General features: G+C 33.9%; 1 long non-coding RNA gene across 1 annotated transcript; it reads left to right on the top strand.

The window, feature by feature from the left end:
• The first annotated feature begins 1,694 nt into the window (after positions 1–1,694).
• LOC142631861 (uncharacterized) lies at positions 1,695–3,671 on the top strand. Its single transcript, XR_012843668.1, has 2 exons — positions 1,695–1,991; positions 3,328–3,671. It is a non-coding gene; the product is annotated as an uncharacterized LOC142631861 (long non-coding RNA).
• The last annotated feature ends 2,039 nt before the right edge of the window (positions 3,672–5,710 follow it).

Raw genomic sequence — 5,710 nt, 5'->3', positions numbered from 1 at the left:
GTGGAATGAGTTGCTAAAATAGCTTTTTTAAGTTTTAGCAACCTTAGAGCAGTCCTATCAGGTTTTCTATAAATATGTCATTTTGATACGTCAAAAAGGCTACTTTATTATTTTGACACACTATTTTATAATTCACCATACATCACATCTTCTATTCTTCAATTCTATACATTAAAATAATATATACAAATATTAAAATAACATTAAAAAAACCAACAATATATAAAAATACAAAATAAAAAACCCCACCACCCCCACCACAACTTACAGCTTACCCCCATTACCAGCACCCATCAACACCCCACATCCCACCCCACCACTGTCCATCACCCCATAACTCACCATCAAGGACACCAAAACCACCACATCAAAACACCACATAAACACCCAAAATCAAACCTACCACATTTGAACACCACAACCAGAACACAATCCATTGCCTATCTTTTAATAAAAAATAAAAACAATAAGATATAACTAAACTGAACCAAGTAGTTTCGGTGTATGAGATAGAACACAGAGGAGAGAGCAAAAAAAACAGGAAAAAAAAAAAGGAACGGTGAAGGAGATTTTATAGATTAGTGATGATGGAATTTGTGAAATATTAGAGAGGAAATTGGTGGTGGCTCATGAATGGGAAGAGAAGAGAGCAAAAGGGAAGATGAGAGAATAAAAGAGTTTGTGAGAGTGGAGAGGGTGAAGTAGTGAATGTGTGGCTCAAAGTGAAGATAAGATGAGATATTTTATTTGAGATGAGAGAGAAAGATGAATAAAAATAATAAATACCAAATGACATTTCCTTTCGTACCATTCTAAAGATGTTGTACTGTAGCAAATACCAAAACTTTTTTTGCATTTAACACACATCATGATAGTCTGTTTTTGGTGTGCCAAATGCCAAATATTTGGTATTTGGCACACTTGATGGGAATGCTCTAAATATGAATGCTCATAGACTTTTTTTGGGACAAAATTTAGCTATAAAATTGGTTATAGCTTAAGACACCAAAATTGGTTGTAACCTAAAACTACAACTTTACTCAATATTTTTTTTATTGGAAGTAAATTTTGACAAATCAACCATTGGATTATATCTTCTTTTTATATCCTTCATGCTTGCAAAATTTTTAGAAAATTAAAGATTAATAACTATGTCATCAATAAATTGTTTAAATTGTAAGTTTTTATAGTTAAAAATTATGCATAAAGTATAAGTTTATAGATCATATTGTAAATAATATTCGATTGATACAAAATTTGATATGTGCATTAAGAATGTAAAGAACATGCAATTCAACGGTTGGATTTTCAAAATATGTAGTAATATTTATTTTATTGAGTAAAGTTATAACCTAAGATTACAACAAATTTTATAACTAAACTTTGTCATTCTTTTTTAAATTCAAAAACAACAATTTGGTTCCGGGGCATTTGAAAGATTTTATTCTTTCAAAACAATCTTGGCTATTGGACTCTTTAATTGCTAGGCTTGGGCCTAAAGAACCATGGTTTGGGCGTTTAAAATTAAAAACTTTGTGGATCGTTTCGTGTTTGTACACTCTACTTTTATCTCTAATTCAAGATGTCTCATTTTTAAAGAGCCCAATTGTCCAATTTTACCTTCAAATTTCGATTGGGTCTTGGGCAAACGCCCAAGCCCATTTGCCTTAAAACCAAAAAGTGATTTTCAGTTAGGGATGGAGGGTTTGAACCAAACTCTTCTTCCTACTTTCCAAGCTTCCTTCATGCCCGAAACAAGTCCTCTATTTGTTTCAACTTCTTTCTTCTCTTATCTTCAGTTCTTTAGATTTTCAACGTGGATATGTGTTTCATAGGGATTGCTTGCGCATCCTCTCAAAGCTAACCTCATACACGTTGTTGATCCTAGCAAGAGAAAGATCAAGAAGTACGTTGTTCCTCCATCAATGGATTATCAAGGTTGCCTTCGCTCCCAGACCCAAATAATTACAAATATATTCAAGCAATGAATGGTGAGTCCGCGTTTCTCTTTCTTTTTGTCTTGGAAGATGAAATATGCAGTTTTGGCCCATAAAATTTTCTGCCATTTGATGATATATTTTGCTTTTCTTTGATTTCCTTTGATACCCATGTTGATTTTGGTTGAGTGACTTTTGTATGGAGAATTTAGGATTCAATGTCCGATTGATTTCACAGCTTGAGTTCCATTTTTCTGCACTTCAATTGTTTTATGAAGATGTCCCAATGAATAAACCTTGCGATTGATTCCTAAGGAATTTGGGTATGGATCGGATCCCTCTTGAAATTTGTTTCTTTTCATGAGAATAACTTAAATTAATTATCAAGACTCATTCTTGGACTTGGACATGCTATGTTGTGAATTTTTGAATGTCATGAACAAGTTATGAATTTCCCACAAAACATGTAACTTTTGATTCCTAACACATCTTAGTTACAAAATCTAAATGTTCACCTTGTTATGAGGAATCAGATCCTGGCAATGCATCACGTGAGACCTCATGTTTGAGATTTCTCTTTGATGTACTAGATATTTCATGGTGCACATGATTCTTGATTGCGAGTTGTTATGCTCTGTTTTAATCTCAAGAGCCAAGCATAGAAAATGTATTGTTCCCTATAGTTTCTTTAGCCCAACTCTCTATGATGAGACGTCCATGATATGATATGCTATGAATGAGAATATGAATATATATATTTAAAACTATGAATGAGAAGATGAATATATATTTAAAACAAAGCATGATGTGAAATTTCTACTTATGCATGGAATGATGCATTGACTATTCTAACATGTTCATGACGATTAAATGCAGTGAGTCATAGGTTTATAGACTTTAATGAACTTGTGAAGGCTGTTTTGAATCTTGACTTGAGTAGGATGAGTCAGTTGTGACACACCTCTTTTCGCGTCATAGTAAGTGGAGACTTGTAAGAATTGGGGGTCCTTATCTTCTCTCTCTCAATGTTTAATAAAACCTTCTACTTAAAAGAACTACGAATTGGGTTTGATCGCAGGCAACCTAAATATATCATTTAGGTGCAGCTATAAAAATTTAAAAAAAAAAAAATTCCCCTTAAGTATAAAAAATCAAATTATTCATGAAGTTATTAATGTTGGAATCAAAGGGTTTAACCTTGAAATTTAAGAAACATGAATACTCCATTTTTGCTTAAGTATCTGTATTTGATACGTATCCGTACTTGATATTTATGGCAAACCTTTGCATTAGGTTTTTTTTTTTTTTTTTTCTTTTCAAAAAAAGAAAAAGTGATGATTAGTTTGGGATATGACCATGACATGGCTCTGATATGTCCTTGTCGATCTAGATACGATTGTAACCCAACACCTGATAGTGAGAGATTGCCAAAGCTTCTTATTCAAAGAGGGACGGGTGGTTATTGAGGTTTGCAAAGTCTAAAACTTCAGCATGTTGGATGCACCCAAACCCTGTTAATAAGAAGGTAAGTTGTTAGCTGAGGAAGATAAAAGCTTAACAATATATAAAAAATAAAAATAAAAATATATTAAATAATTACTTAACACATGTACCCCCGCCATTTTGTATCCTAGCTAGTATTTCAGGAATTGCTGTAGCATCGTATCCTGTATTGTACTTGAAAATGTACTTGTGCTTGTTACCTTGAAATAAAGGATGTGTGAACTCTTCCAACCTCGTCTTTTAGTTCCTTTTACTTGATCGCTTATCCAGCCTTCTCTACTTGAATCTTGGCCTTAGCCTCCAAAAGTTCAGACTCCTTAAAAATTTAGAGATGATAAAAGGAATGGCTTATTCACCACTTTGATATCATTTTGTGAGAAGCATTCCATTAATGTCCCAGATATGAATGCTTGTTATGTTTCGAGGCGAGGTCGAGCTTGTAATCAGCAAGATAACATTACAATTGAGCATCATTATCGAGTAAATATTTTTTATGCTTCAATATATTCTCAACTACAGGAACTAAATCATCAGTTTAATGAAGATGCAATGGAGTTACTTAGGCTTAGCTCAGCTTTAGAACCTCGAGAGGCATTAAAATCTTTCAGAAGTAGTGATCTTTGTTTGTTGGTAAAGAATTTCTATTCATAACATTTCACAAATTATGACAAACAAGTGTTGAAGAAGGAGCTTTATCATTTTCGAGCCCTATTTCGACCCGAATCGGCGCGAATCAAAAAAAAAAAAAAGAAAGGACTCGCCACGGATGTATGTGTAGCCACGTCGATGGCCACACGACGCATCTTTGCATGTTGGGTGCGAGTGCGGTGGCCCTAGAGCACCCGTGCTTCCCAGGAATGATCATTAATGATAAACCAAGAATGAATTGACCCATTTGGTAACTTAATCAAATTAATTAGCCTAGTGAAATTAATTAGATTCAATTACATGCAATAAGCGTGATAGCACAAACAAATCACAAATAAAACTAAATGCAGCGGAAAATAATTTGACACGGGTGATTTGTTTACGAATGGAAAAAACCACTATAGCAAAACCCCACCGAGTGAATTTAAGGTTACCACTCCCGAGAATCCACTATTAGCAAAATAAGCGATTACAAGTAAAAGGAATCCCAGTACCTAATACCAACCTACAAATGAACCCTTACCCCAATACCCAATTGGACTTGTAATGTAGTGACAATCTCTCCTTTCAATGCACGACTCCAAGTACGTGACTAACCAATCGATGCACGGATCCAAGTACGTGACTAACACACCAACTTGAGGAAGACGTTGGCTGTAAAGTTCTTTAGTTTATCCAAACGATGAAAATCAAGAAGCTCTTTAGTTACAAAACCGTTGGCGCAAAGACGCAGCAGCTTCTACAAAGAATATGACGAACTAGGGCAAATTCTGTCTCCGATCACAATTTGCATACACAATCAATTTGCATTGAGTTGCATAACCTTGCATCACCTTTGACGGCCCTTAAAATGATCCTTATATATGTTTAAGGTTGTGAGAAAAGAAACCCTACACAAATACACTTGGATATGTGTGAAAACAAATCTGAAAATATGAATTTTTCAATTCTCAATAGATACTGTTTCTGTCGAACAACTGTCGAGCACAAGCATTAAACCTCGATAGATATTATTTGTCGAGTTTTAATGAACAACACTTCTTTACTTGTTTCTTAGAAAGACTTGCATGGCTACAATACTAGACTTGAATTCTTGTTCCTTGAAGTACTAAACTCATCCTAGATCTACCCAATTACAAGTAAAGTAAATTTTGTCAAAGGATTAGCCAATTTACAATAACATATGTTCTAACAAGTTCCACATATGTCCTAACAATCTCCCTCTTTGGCAATCCGTGACAAAACCACAACAAACAAATGAAGTATGAGAGAAGTCATAAATCACTGAAGTCATAATCTTTTGTTGAGTACAATAAAATATAATCCTAGCACAAACTCTTGAAAAATTTTGCAAGAAGAGAGCTCATGGCATAATAGATTTTGACAACTTGTCTTTCTGAAATACTTTAAACAAAACTCATCAAGGCATCTTAGTGTGAAGCAGAAATAAAGTATTGCATACATAAAGAAACATGTGTATAAAGAGAGAAAACAAACAGCACATGAAGAGATAGGTGAATAACAACATACATCGTCATATATATAAATGAGAAATAAAAGTACAATGTATGTTGTCAATAAATGGTCACAAGACCGGTGTACAAATGCATAATGTAACTAAA

This window comes from Castanea sativa, chromosome 4, assembly GCF_040712315.1.
Source record: "Castanea sativa cultivar Marrone di Chiusa Pesio chromosome 4, ASM4071231v1".
NCBI lineage: Eukaryota > Viridiplantae > Streptophyta > Magnoliopsida > Fagales > Fagaceae > Castanea > Castanea sativa.
This window is presented reverse-complemented; position numbering and strand designations above follow the sequence as displayed.